This window comes from Limulus polyphemus, unplaced genomic scaffold (assembly GCF_000517525.1).
Source record: "Limulus polyphemus unplaced genomic scaffold, Limulus_polyphemus-2.1.2 Scaffold509, whole genome shotgun sequence".
NCBI classification, from domain to species: domain Eukaryota; kingdom Metazoa; phylum Arthropoda; class Merostomata; order Xiphosura; family Limulidae; genus Limulus; species Limulus polyphemus.
The window spans coordinates 508,086-522,667 of NW_013666119.1; the positions used below are offsets into that span (position 1 = coordinate 508,086).

Below are 14,582 nucleotides of genomic sequence, written 5' to 3' on the forward strand. Positions count from 1 at the left end.
AAATTAACATACTATACCATACTTTGTTTGTTATCAAGCTCAAAGCTACCTAATGGGTTAAGTAATTTGAGTTCTCTGCTGGTATCGAAACCCGAATTTTTAGCGTTTTAAGCTAAATAAACAAACACATAAAATATGACTTGCAGAATTTATACATTTAGCAGTTTATTTGGGATACAGGAATACGTAATAATTTTTTTTTCTCTAGTATTGATATTTATTCTGAATTTCTTCTTTATCCTGTGTATGTGTAGGTTTTACGCATCACACGTGGTTACAAAAACCATTAAGTTCATTTTCTTTCAAATTACCTTGCTTCCAGGGTCATCTTCTAAGAAGGTGTTATATGTTATTGCCAATGGAGACCACTGCTAGATCTGACTTTGTTGTTAGCGCAATGTTGTTTTCTGGTTGAACATGTAATGTCTAGATATCACCGCCCCACCAATGTGGAATAAGAATGACTATTCACTCTAGGTAAATGCTAATTTTGTTTTGTATAGAAATCTCTAATCTCTAATGGATGACCCTGACTTAATGAAAAAAATCTATATAATTACTTAAAACAAAAACACAGTGTTTATTCTACCTTAAATTTCTTCAAACACTTGCTTCTTTTGAAACGTTTCTATTCCTTAGGTTAACTCAGCCGGCATTAATTCAGCACTGTTCTGCAGTACAATATTCTGTTGGGCGGACTTATCTGCTAAAGCTAAAACTTATATTCGGTTCATCTGGATATAAAAAGATTTATGAATAGTTCTGTCAATCAAAACATGTTGTTGGATACAGAACTAAACGAAAATCCCAAAAAACTAACCTCAGGAACGGGTGAGTGGCTTCCATAAAGAAAGTAATTTATGTATGGATAAACAGGAAAATCAGAGTTTCGGATGCACAAAGCTTCCGCCAAACGACCGTGGGTGAGCCAAATACGTTGTGTAAAATTATAACTGTCGAGTTGTGAGCTGCGAAGATAAAGTGACGGACAGATGGCACTACTTGATTCCCATAGCCACCTTAACCTAATAAAGAAATAAAAAATTAAGCTATAGACATGTCCAATAATTATGTCAGTTTGTTTACATTTTAGTGTTAAGTCATATGGTTTAAACTTGTTTTTACAGGATTAAAATATAAAAACTAAATATTTACCAAGCACGAGCGAAAGAAATTTCAAATGTTAATATTATACAAACAATAAACATTAGACAGAGTGATATCAGAAATTTTGTCAAATATTTCGATTAATTAATTTACAAAATATTGAACTGATTGTACCAGAAAATGTAATCAAATTTCAGTTTAAGGAATTACTCTGAAAAATCACTCAAGCCTAACCAGTAAGCAATAGCCTACCTAGAGGTTTTATTCCTATAACCTAGTCTTAGCAAATACATGAGATATCATGACTGTATGATGTCTATACTATGTAATAATACTTTACAATGTGGAAAAAAAAAGCTTAAATTAGTGATTATTATAAAAGGCAATAATATATATATATTTAATTATCTTTAATTACTATTTGTTTGTTTTTGGAATTTCGCACACAGCTAGTCGAGTGTTGTCTGAGCTAGTCGTCCTTAAATTAGAAGTGATAGACTATAGAGAAGGCTAATCAATAACGCCAACCGCCAAGTTTTGGGCTGCTAGTGGGATTGACCATCACAGTATAACGATCCTTCGGCTTATAGGACGAACATATACGGTGGTAGAATTCGAACTCGCAATCCACTGATTGCGAATCAAGCTACCTAACCACCAAGCCATGCCAGGTCCCCTTTACTTAGAGTTTTGTTTTTTACTGATTAGTTATGAGTATTGAATTGATTGTCGTTATTCCTGATATTCTATTATTCCCCTTGAACTGAAAATAAAATCTGTAGTTTAACTATGTGTAAGCTTGGCGTTGACTGATTCATTAGTTGGATCTTTATATAACTGAGCTTATTGATTCTGATATTGTCCTTCAATTGTGGTGAAGTGCTGCTACTGGTTGAGAAGTTTCCAGAAGGAAAAACTATTTTGAGTATGTACTTAAACACTATTATGCAGCAAAGTTTTTGTTTGTTTGTTGCTAAGCTCACCTGTACAATGGGAGATCGAACCTCGAACTTTAGCATTACAAGCCACCTTGCCTACCGAGTATGGAAAAATAAATTCCTTATCATCATTAAAAACTAAAGTTAAAAAGTCAGTGTTATAATCATTGAACGTGACACTGTTCCCGAAGTGGAACCAAATAACCTATGTTTTGTTAACATAGTGGAAAGGACTGTGCTCTCTCTGTACCTTAGCCACTGCAGCCGACATCCTTCTGTCTCCCCCTCCCCATTGCCCGACATAATTTATTGCCCAGAACTAACTTGCTTGGTTCTTATGTATTCATAAAGAAGAACCAAATCGGTCACTATTACAACTTCCGTAACTAAAGATTCAACGATTGGGAAGTTGGTGGTCACTATCACAACCTCTGTGACTAAAGGTTCAACGATTGGGAAGTTGTTGGTCACTATCACAACCTCCTTAAACCAACTGAAGGTTCAACGATTGGGAAGTTGGTGGTCACTATCACAACCTCTATAACGCACTAAAATTGTGGTTATAACTGAAACCAACTGAAAATTCCTAGATTAGAAAGTCGGCCACTGTCACAATTTCCAGAAACCAAATGAAGATTTCACGATTGGAAGGTTGGTCATTATCATAACCTTCGTTTGACCAATATACATTAGAATAAATTCTGGAATTCGTTTACAGAAGGTCGAGTTCTTGAAAGCGACGAAGAGTGAACAAATATAGATTAAAAACAGAATACAAAAACAAAAGAAAAGTTGTATATGACAATGGAGGATGGAACTTATGAAGAAGAGTCAAAGCCTTAAGGTTCCCATTTTATTTGACCATTATATATCCGGTCAACTGACCTGTTTTTCCCTTTGTCAAACACTCAACCATATCAATATGTATTTCTAGATAGGTGTAAAACATTTTCCATTTCCATCTAAATAGAGAACGTTTCAAAGTTACATTTTTTGTTCATGACAAGTGGTTTAAAATTAAACATAAATGGTGAATGACAAATACTGCTCATGTATTATATTCTATCCACTAAGTCTCCAAATATATATATTTACCTTAGTGTTTTCATTCATCCTATAACATTTTTACATAATATCAAAACTTCAAGTGGCTCAGCTGTAAATCTGAGAGTCTATAATGCTAAAAATCGGGTTTTGATACACGTGTTGGAAAAAGCACAGGTAGCACATTGTCTAGCTTTGTGCTTAAGAACAAACCCACAAATTATGTTTATCTTATCCAATTACTAGGATGAAAGGCATTACTCACAAGTTACATTTCACTTTCCTGTTATAAGGATGGATGGCATTACTCACAAGTTATGTTTCACTTGTCCTGTTATCAGGATGAATGGCATTTTCGACGGGTTTCGCACGCACTACCTGCTCTAAAAAGACAGTATGGTCTCGTTTTTGTTATCGGAGTTAAACTTTTTTATTTGTTTTTTTATTATCACTTCGATTATGAACGTTGTGTCTGTATATTTGTGTTAAATGGTACCTTGATAGTGGCAGAAACCCATACTATCTGAGCTGATCAAACATTATATGGAGACAAAAAAACGACAAGTAGCAGAGTATTCTGATGTATCATGCACTGTACTGGGATGGTTGTAGATACGTTGTCAAATACCTGGTTTGTTAACTATACAGCCCGAGCAAGGTCCTGAGAAAACAACTACACAACGTATGACAGCTGCACACATATCAATTCCGTGTCGTTATTCTACTATTAACACACGCAATGAACTCTTTTTCCATTTGTTTGAAGAAACATCTAACTACAAAACCTTGCCATTTTCGCGTTCTGGGGTAGTTTATTGCAACTAGACGCAGAATTTAAAAGTACTGGCATATGTGCAAAGTTATTTCACACAGTGAATACCCAGTTAAAATATTATCAGCTTCTAGTATTGTTAGGAGAGTAAGGAACTTTTAAACTCATACTTCTATCTAAATGTAGTATAACTGATGAAGGTTGGTTTATTGGTTGTTATTTTGCAAAACAAAACTACGTAAATGGTTATCTTTGCTGTGCTCACCTCGACTTGTAAGTCTGCAGACTTTCCGCTGAGCCACTAGAGAGCTATTCATGAAGAACTTCGGTGTCTTATATAACCAAAACTTAAGTGTGTGTTTTCATTTCATGACTTTTTAATGTCCTCTGGTTAGAGGTTAAAGGTATTATTGTACTTCTGAAATAACTAATGTTCCCTATGGTTCTTTCAGATTTAATATGTTGATAAAGGTATATTCTGGTGCGTCTTATACGGTGGTTAAAACGAATAGCAAAAAAATATGAAGGTTAACGATACCCAATAGATCTGAACTAAGTTTTATTAGCACTAAAGCTACTCTTCCTCAAAACGTAATAAAGTTTTATATTCTCTATAAAAAGAAAAGATCAATATTCTGAGCTAATAAGTTTTTGTTTCAATGATACTTGTCTGTTTGGTTTTAGAGAAATCATGAGATAAAGCCTTACGTACTTTTCTATGATTAAGCAGTTTGTTGTCCTATACAAATAACAAACAGGAATCTATACTTGAGCTAACACACTGTTGTAATGTGTTTACATCAAAATCATCTAATATTACCTTTTTTAACTAGTATAAATTATTACGATATATTCAGGTATTTTTTATAAATTTCGTGCTAAATATCGTGCTAAGACACTGATCTGACTTGAAAGTTTATTATATTATTCTTATTTCCATCCTTGTCCTACATGGACGATTTTAGGAACTTCATCTTAACCTCAATAGCCATTTGTGAATATGGAGCTGACCATTTAAGTAAAAAATATGTTATAATAATAAAATTTTCCCTCATTTGTAATGATTGAAGTATTTATAAATTCCACACATTATTACATTATTCGTTAATTTCACACAATTGTTGTTATGATTAACAATGCTGTCTCTTCACGTTGATGCTATCATTGATTAACCCACTCCGGGATCATAGAGACTAACATACTGATTCGCCAGTTCTTCTGGACGATATGCAAAATTCAACTCAAGTGAAAGAAATATAATACTAATAAATTATTAACAACAAACAGTTTGGTATTAAAATAAATAAATGTTTTGATGTTAATAAAAAACCATCAAACTAATTCTGATGTAATTAATATATTACTACGATATAAATAATAAATAACGCCTAGATCACTATTATATCTGACGTATCCTAGCCGGCCTGATGAGCCCTGGTATTGGTCGAAATACATCGGCGGCACTAGATAATGCAGATACAGTGTGGTTTGACATTTTGTTCGCTCTCACTCATAAGTTCTTATAATTACATTCCCCTTTACTGTCTATCATAACTTCTTATAACTGAGCATAAGTTATGACCATTTGTTAAAGCAGGTAACCTAGGAAATTGTGGAATACTGCTCTTGTAACTCTCTATGAAATAGCAGCATTATATTAAAATTATCGTATAGATGTGTCCTATCTTCCAACTCAGCAACCAGACTGAAATAAGGAAGCCAGTCAGTAAGTGGGAAAATTTACACAATTTATGTAAATAAATGTTTATTGTATTTGTTCATTTGTCTGTGTTTCTTTCCTTTGCTGCCCGTGTTCGATTGGCTTTATGTAGTACATTTACTGAATCTTCGTCTTGTTATATACTTTGAAACTTTTCTGCTAGTCATCAGTGAACCTGAATATCACAAGGTCAATTTTTGAAATTTTGTTCTGAGTAACACTTTTTCAACTTGCGTTTTGGTAATGTACACTTGATTTCTTTCTGGCAGATATCAAAGACCATATTTACGGTTCAGGCCCGTTACCTCTGAAATGCGATCCGCACTTTGGTCAGTAGGTTCTCTATCAAAGGTACTATCAAATCCATTACTCAACCAGACAGTAGTGGGTTAAGAATTACTGGTAGGTGCTGTTAACTGGCTGCCTTCCCTCTAGTCTATCAGTTCGAAATCAAGGACTACTATGTGCAGATAGCCTCTGCGTAGCTCAGAGCGAAAATTTTGAAACAAACAATCAGTATATACGTTTTCATTACATTTACTGATATGTTTAATTATGTTTAACGACATCTCACTCCCCAACATTAGTGTGTAAACATAAGACTAAAATATAAAATCGGCTTAATACAGCTTCGATCATTTATGTTTCAAATACGAACCTTCATGTGATCAAATTTTTCACTCTCAGACTTGAATGCTCAATATAAGTAGGTAAACAAAGGAATAAAAATATAAAGCAAAGGCATATTTTCACATGTATAGAAACAGGCGAAATATGTATTAAATAAAATAATAAAAACTAGGTCAAGTGCTTTTCTTTGTTGAATCGAATTTTTAATAGATTCTGTTTATATATGTCGTAATAAAATGTTATTTACGGTACTTATATAATTAGTTTTAATTACCAATCAGAGATATCTTCTAAAACATACGAATTTGAAGTCTAAAATGTTTCTTAGTATTGGCTGAATCTGAGAACCTGAAACATTTTGTAAACTCAACAAACGATGGGTGGATATAATTTCAAATTGAAACACAATTAGTCAAGAAGACAAAGTAGCTAGAACTATGCATACAGAATGGAAGCATCTTTGTCCAAATTACATTTCCGTTTGTTGTGTGAAATATAGGGTTGTAATTTTATGAGGTGTGATATTAAGTTAGAACAGTATTCTCGGGACCAACTTTCCAAACCCGTATAGACAAATTCTACTATGTTTTGTTATGAATTTCGAGCAAAGCTACACGAGGGCTATCGATGCTAGCCGTCCCTAATTTATCAGTGAAAGACTAGAGGGAAAGCAGCTAGTCATCACCACCCACCGCCAACTCTTGGGCTACTCTTTTACCAAAGAATAGTGGGATTGACCGCAACATTATATCGCCCCACTGTTGAAAGGGCGAGGATTTTTTAGTGGGTTGAGGATTCGAACCTGCGACCCTCAAAATAGCATGATCATAACATTACAATGCCCATTTGAACAGTCTAGTCCCACAAAAATACCTAAGCATTGCCTACAGCGACTTGACTAGCATGTCTTTGTATATTTCTAGTTGAGAGCTCTAGCCACAAGACCATGTCAGGTCACTACTATTAAAAGTAGTGGGGACTATTCTCATTATGTAAGATTCTACCAGATGGCATTGGGACAATTTACCTGGGAAACCTTATGATTCAGGTAGTTACTGAATGTGAAGATGGTTTAATAGTATTTCTATTTCCATCCAGACATACCTGAATCTATCTGGCATATTGGATCTGTTACCTAGCTAAATATCTATATGAGGATCCTTACCAGACATTCCTTCTCATTCAAATATTCTTTTTCATATCCCAGAAAGCCATTTGGGATTTTTTTTTCTCTACTGATACATCTTATAAAGCTACATTATGTTATTCTTCAAATCAAGCATGTATTTTCCTTTTCGTCTGTTCTTAAGATATTTCTGAAGCTATCGGTGGCTATATTTGCCAACCAGTTATTATTTCAGTCTGCTTTCTCTGTACTTGTTCACTACTAATTTATTAGAGATAAAAATTGTTCAGAGCTTGTAACTTAAAGAGCCTACTGCCCTAAGTAAGTGTTTAAGCCCAGTTGATTCTATGCTAACTACATTCAATCTCTTGATTAAATACGTTGGTTAATGTACATTTCTGTTCGGAGGCTGCTGCCTCAAACTTGATTCTAGCGAGCTCGGTAGTCTTAAAGGACAGTGTCCTGTAACAATCATATAAATTCTCGGGTGCACATTTCTCCATACTCTTGTGTAATTTATTCTTCTCTTCAAGAGTATACTAATAAAAAGTAATAGGTCAATTAGCTTGCCTTGGACGACTCTCAAAGTTGATGATCTGATCTGTTGTTATTTCATCGAGAACACCATATACGTTTGCAAAATAATGAAGGGAACAGGGAAACCCATCAGCATATTGGACATGTAATAATATAATTCAGAAAATTGTGTTCATCATTACAACATAATAGGCCATTATGAAAATATTATTATTATTACTCCAAAGTGATGAATGTCTTGCTATATTCACTGTCACTGGATAGTAATATAACCTTTCTTTTTCTAAACTGTTATGTGTGGCTTGTATACCGTTAACACCATCTCATTTCTTTGTTCTTGAAACTTAAGTAAAATATTGTATATCTTGTTTCTGCCAGCTCTGTTTGCATTAAGCATTTGAAATATTTCACTTCTCATGTTTCAAGTCATTGAAAAAGCATTTACACTTATTTCTACCGCTAAATAAGTTTAGCCAACATGAAAGGACCTTACTTAGAACATTAAAATAGCTTGAAATAGTGAGTGAGAATAACTGAGTTGTTTCATTATACAGGATAGAGAGAGATAGAGGAAAATGTTTAAAGTATTTTATATGCTTGAACAGAATTACACAAAAAGCAGATGTACTAACAGGGTTATTAGGGTATGTGATGAATTAAGGTCACAGTTTTTAATGAAGTATTTCTACTAAGTCAATTTGACTCAAACCGTGACTAGTTTGAATGTACGGTGATTTTTATGTTAAGAATAAAAATACTTTTTCCATCTTATTGCTTTCTTAGGACCTCCTAAATGAATATCAAGTCTTTTTTATAGAAAAACTTTATACCTTATCTGTTATTTTCTCTATCCTACCACTAAATGTAGCAAAAATCAGCAATTTAGGGTAAAATGAAAAGTTGAAAAATATGAACTTAAATATAAATGGCCTTTTCTTGCATGAGTGCATACTGTAACAGAAAATTACAAGCTATTTATTCATACAGCAAAGCTAACATACTTTTCAAATCTTGGTTCATTATGTTTTATTAATTTATACAGCTGCACTTAGATTCTTTAAGGGAATCCCAAAAACCATTTATCACAGTTGGACAGATTTGTGTAAATAAATGACTGAGTTACAAGCATAGCACAAATGAATTACAAACATGGCTTGTATACATTTGCATGATAGAATATTGACTACCACGATGAATCTTTTGTTTAATTTTTTATAATATACGTTCTCTTACCTAAATTAATAAGCTTTTATAATAATAAATAAAACTGTACCTAAAAACAAGAAATTTAGTACATACATGTCTGGACTCAAACTTTTTCATATATATTTTTTTTTTGCTGTTGTTGGAAGAAGCACTGTAGGTGGTCCAAAATATTTAAAATGTTTATTTCAAATATGCAGAGCAAAATATTGAACTTCGTAAAACTAATATAATTTAACTAGTTTCCTATCTAAGCTACAAATATGTTAATTCTGTTAGCTGCTCGAAGCTGAACAGTGACAATCACAAATAAAGAACATGAGGTGAACTGTCTACAATTTCCTACCAAAAAGGAAAACAAACAAACAAAAAAGCATTAAAATATTTTCTTTCTATTAGTTTTAAACAGTTTTATAAAAGAAGGACCCAAGGTATAGATAAATTCACTCAAACTATGACAAGATCAGAGGAGTCTCGTGGTGGGTGTTACAAATTTATTTATATCTCACTAATTCGAGAAGTTGAGAGTTTGAAATTTTATCTTCTGACCTATCAATATCTATAGTTTCAGATTTTTATTAGTTGGCCTTAGAAGGAAATGAAGCAAATTGAAAAAAAAAATGGGGAGATACATCACATGGCACGCAGGAGTCAAAATTAGGAATTAATAAGAAAATTCCTTTTGATATGATGAATTTAAACTTAGAAGATATAAAATTTAGATTTATAAACTACTTTTTGTGTTAAATTTATTGAAATAAATTGACAATAACGTTGTTTAGTTAAATTTTGAAAGTAACTTTAAAGTAAAGTTTGTGACATTCACTCTTTGAGCTAAACTATAGACATAAGGTTAATTTATATTATAAGGCAGCTAGTCAAAATGTCAGGAAAATGTATTCAAGTAGAAGTTGGGGATTTACAACTTGAGAATTCGTTTTATATCTGTAAGTAGATAAGTTCAGAGACAGGCAGTATTTTAAATCAAGAAAGAAGCTGTGTCTAGAAACACAGATCTTAAATTTTGAAGTAAGCACACTTTAGACTTATATGCTAATTTAGAAACTTGTGATAACTTATTGTTGAACCAGTCATGTAGTGATATGTCAACATGTACATCTTGTATAGTAATAAGGCTAAGGATCAGAAGTCAAAACACAATAGTACTGATACTCGTCCTAGTGGTACAGGACACAGAAAAGTCAGGATGTTTAAATGTTATGAGAGAAAGAGAGATAGAAAGGAGAAAAACTGTAAGCCTAGTAGAGTGAGTTCAAGTAAGTACAGTACTAGTAATTTATAGTAAAGCAGCAAACAGTATAAACTGACCATGGATAAAGAAAAATGTAGAGAATCCTAAACAAGTAAATAACTATATGAGCCCTTCAGATGGCTCTACATCTGGAGTAGGTAACAGAGAAACAGAAGAGTCTGTTAGAAAAAGTACCTGTCAGAGTAGTTAAGGTTACAGAGGTACCCCTTTTGAGATTAATGGGTGTAGTATTATTAAGTTTACATTACTAGTTAGATTAAGACATATATTTGATAGAGTGTATAAGAGAAACTTGAAATTAAAGCCATTTCAGTGCAAATTTTTAAGAAAAGAAGTAGATTATTTAGGTTATGTGGTGACCTCAGAAGGTGTAAGACCAGACCAAAGGAAATTAGAACTTTATAAAAACTATAACAAAAACAAAAAAACTAGTGCCAAAAAGGGTAAAAAACATTATGAAATATTTAGGATTTGTAGGATTTTACAAAATGTATATTCCACATTTTGTGATACTTGAAAGTATTATAAAGAAGTATATGGTTTTTCTAGAATTAAATGATCTTAGAGATGATGTTTCAATTTGCGATAGACATGTACAGAAAAGAGGATTAATTGGTGCCAAAGGAAGAATTTTCAAGAGTTTATTTAGGAATTGAATTTAACTGTATATGAACAGAAACAGTTATCAAATTATTTCCTACATTTATTAGGTGAGTAGGTTTCTATATTAAATTTGTTTGTAAGAATTCAAAATAATTTAGAGCAATTTGCATTTATTGCAGAAAATAGAAGAAAAAATTATCTAAGTTAGTTCAAGTATTCAGTGTAACAGATGATATGAAACTGAGTTCATATATTTGACCTCGTAGTAAACTAGAAAAGGTACTGTATAAAATTGAAAAATTAGCACCACACGTATATTTTGTAATACATACACATAATGAAATTTGATACACTATACATATTCGGACATAAGCACAGGAGCTGTTGAAAATACATGAATAATGTTTAGTAAAATACCATTAAAGGTAACACATAGTTTATTTAAATTATATGTGATAATTACTTTACCAGAATAATTAAATAATTCCCTTACAATGAATATAAAGTCTGAAATCCCATACAGCTGTATTTTAGTGATCATCACACTATATTAGAGAGGCCCAAGAATGATATTATGAAATGCATTTAAGAACTAATCAGTGTATGTAATCCAAATTTAGTAATGTATTCAGTACCTGTATTGTATAATCATGTGATATTTATGGGAATAAAACAAAATATCTCATTTATGTGAAAAGAAAGAAAGTATCACTCAGTAATTATATTTTTATGGAGCTCAAACACTATAAACTTGTTTGTTTAGTGTTGGGAATGAAATAATGCTATTTACTGTATGTTCTATTGTATGCAACTAGAATATATTTTCAAGCGAGTTTTAAAACTTAGAGGCAGTGGTAATTTAAAACTATTGAGAAATTGCTCTGCACATGAACATGGTAAATGTCCACCTTCAAGCTTTAGAAGTAAAACTAAGTATAGAATTTGATAGAAAATATAAAATTACTGACTCTGAATAAATCAATAAGAAGTAAGTTTCTTAAGGAAATTTAACCCATTTCAGAACTTTATAGACACTAGTTTGAAGATTTTAAGTTGGCTTTAGTTAAACTGAATATTGGAAATAATATATATTGTTTCTGATGTTGCTAAAAATATAAATTTAATGGTGTTACAATCCCATCTATGTTTTCATGAACTTGAAACATTAGCAAGGTCTATGATATCCTGTAAACCATTTAGATGAGTAAAAGGTAGGGTATTATAATGTTATTTCTTTCAATGAACAGATGTAGAATATTGACTTTGTTATCAGTAGTGAAGCAGCTGAAGTCTAGATATTTGGAGATAAGGGTAAGATCTCCTAGTATAGTATTTTGGGGATTTGGGTTAACCACTGATTGAAGAAAACAATATCTACAGTTATAGAAGGTAAAACTTACGAAGCAAAGAATGAAATCACCAGGAAGTTAGGAAGATGAATATTACATAGAACATGTTCATCAGCAAGTTTATTCTGAAGTGTTTTTTATGTTTGTTTTTGCATAATAACGTGATAACTAAACTACCTACACTTTTAGGTTTACATAGAATATTACAGTCAGGAAATTGAAAGCGTCTGGAAGCATTTCAAAGTGTTTTATTTATAGTTATGATATCTATCTCTAGACTGCTGCAGAATTCAAAGAACCTTAATTTCTTATGATACAAGTCAGCTTTTATGTGATAATAATTTCAAAATTTATGTGGAATGAAATGGTCAGTATTGGCACTGTGTGATTTAATTGTTGAGAAAGACTGGAACTGGTTAACTGAACAAACTTTTGTCTAGAGCTGAAGCCTTGAAGGGGTGTTATCCTCATGGGCACAAAGAATGAAATCAGTCAAGAAGGTGACTAAGTTTTCGATAGTGACTGTGGTAGAGAATTACAGTGGTTTGTGGGCTGGTAGTTGTGGCAAGGTTGACTTTAGGGTTCTTGCAATCTTAGACTTGTGAGAATTTGGATCATCCATGGTAAGAAGCTGCATAATGTCCACTACAGTAAGCACAACATTTAGATTCTTTCCTTCTGGAGCAGTTGCTTACCAGGTGCTGCTTTCTATGTATAACATATTTGGGCTTGGTGGTGCAAACAACTTGTGTGTGTGATAGAAATTTTTGTATTTGAAACAATGCAGAATAACTATGGGAGTTGATTTGGTAGATTCCACAGTACTGTGCACAAAGCACAGTAGAGATCTTAGATTTGACAAGCTTGTCCACTGCTTTGAGTCAAAACATTGAACTGAGCTCCATGGTGTTAGTTCTCCAGTCTGGTAGGACTTGATTTTCTTGGCTATGAAGGTAAAGTAGGGTTGATTGTTGAGTTCTTTCTTGATTTCATCTGGGGTGATATTGTGGGGGATAATTTTAATTACCACGATATTTTTGCCACGTGAGTCACAGGGAACACTGAAGAAGGCCAGGCTTGATTAATGTAGAGTAACCCCAGGAGGTAGCTGCTCTTGATAAATAGTATTTCCTTTCATGGTCACGGTTGTTGCTAAACAATATTACTCGCAACAGCCATTTTAACCTAATGGTACAATGCACCGATGGCAAGAGTGTATGTGAAAAGGTGTGTCATGATATATAAGACTGTTTAGTTTTTGTCATAATAAGAGTTAAGAGCAGACGATTGTGGGAGGTTTTGCTAATAATTCATTGATGTTGAGACTATTGAACGTCGTGTGCAATATTTTTACGTCGAGAATATATAATGCGGATAGATGATTAGGTGATAAAGATATAAATAGTGTGACATTGGCTTAACGTTTAATATGTTACAGTAAGACTAACAGTGGCAAAGAAGATAAGAAAAATAATTTATTCCTTCAAAGCGAAATTCTAAAGTAATCGAATCAGCATAAGCGTACTTTGATAAAAAGAACAGAGAATCTTCAGAAGAAAGAAGACCAAACAATTACGGTAACTCGCACCACAATTTTAAGTGAATCACACACAGAATACTAGTGCGATAGTAACAGAGAAGATTAATTGAATAGTAATTAATTGAATATAAAGTAATTGAATAGGCATAAGAGGACATTTGACAAGAAGAAGATAACTATATATAGTGTTTATGATATGCTTATAATATTTATAGCATAAAGAATTTGTTGTACATATTTAACTTGTTCCGAATATATATATATTATTTTGAAAACAAGTGAGGTGCGTGTTATTTATTCATCGTTGAATTTACCGCTAACAAGTCATGGATACCTACTGTCGAACAATCCTTAGCCCAACAACAACATAGTATATATTTATACTATCAAGAAATATAAGTAAAAGCCTTTTTATTCTGACAATTGGCAAAGAACTATATTTTAAATTCTGAAAAGGTTTTACCAATATTTTACTTTAGAAATGGCTAAATAAATATATATATGTATATTTAACACTGTATTTAAGTGTTTAAGTAAAATAATGGTGACACCTGGAGACTGATTAAAAAAGATGTTATGCTAATCAATTTATAAAACAGGTATGAAAAATTATCTTAAATAAATAGTAAGTTTTAGGAAATTCAGGGTTCACATTACATGGAAAAATTAAGCAAAGAATAAAAATTATTTTTCTCACAGAGATGAAACCAATGAAGGGAGATCACTGATTCCAGGATCTA

The 14,582-nt window shown here is 32.4% G+C and overlaps 1 long non-coding RNA gene across 3 annotated transcripts in view; it reads right to left on the reverse strand.

Annotated features, from left to right (window-relative positions):
- Window positions 1–14,582, reverse strand: part of LOC111085617 — a 25,617-nt gene that overhangs the window by 6,301 nt on the left and 4,734 nt on the right. Inside the window, exons 4-5 of one of the 3 annotated variants that reach the window (XR_002610432.1) lie at window positions 9,174–9,231; window positions 683–1,025 (exon numbers count right to left, since the gene is read on the reverse strand). The exons of 1 other annotated variant lie outside the window; for it this stretch is intronic. This is a non-coding gene — a long non-coding RNA (uncharacterized LOC111085617). Of the gene's footprint in view, window positions 1–682; window positions 1,026–9,173; window positions 9,232–14,582 lie in introns of those variants that run through there. One more of the 3 variants, XR_002610434.1, reaches the window with a different exon arrangement.